This window comes from Merops nubicus, unplaced genomic scaffold (genome assembly GCF_000691845.1).
Source record: "Merops nubicus isolate BGI_N331 unplaced genomic scaffold, ASM69184v1 scaffold49251, whole genome shotgun sequence".
Taxonomy (NCBI): Eukaryota; Metazoa; Chordata; class Aves; order Coraciiformes; family Meropidae; genus Merops; species Merops nubicus.
In genome coordinates, this window is record NW_008591303.1 from 16458 (window position 1) to 16880 (window position 423).

The following is a 423-nucleotide window of genomic DNA, read 5'->3' on the forward strand; positions in this document are numbered from 1 at the left end:
CAGATCAACACACCCACTGAACCTGGTGCCAGCTGCAAACTCGCTGAGGGTGCCCTTGATTCCTCCATCCAAATGACTGATCAAGACATTAAAGAGCCCAGGCCCTGGTGCTGAGCCCTGGGGACACCACCATCATGGCAGCACAGCAAACAAGCCTTTGCTGCCCTGGAAGAGAAATCAGAGCCCTCAGCCTCCACTTTCCTACAGCTAAAGGAAGAAGGGAAAGCAGCTGGGGAGCTCACACCCCCTCCCAGCACAACAAACCAGCCCGTGAGCTGGAAGCCACCATGGGCTGCAGACCCCACAGCACACACCCCCCTCTCCTAGAAGGACGTGGGGAGCGGTGGAAAAGATTTCCAGGATTTCCACCCTCAGCCCCACACCCTGCTCCCACCCAGCCTGGGAGCAGCAGCAGGAAAACTC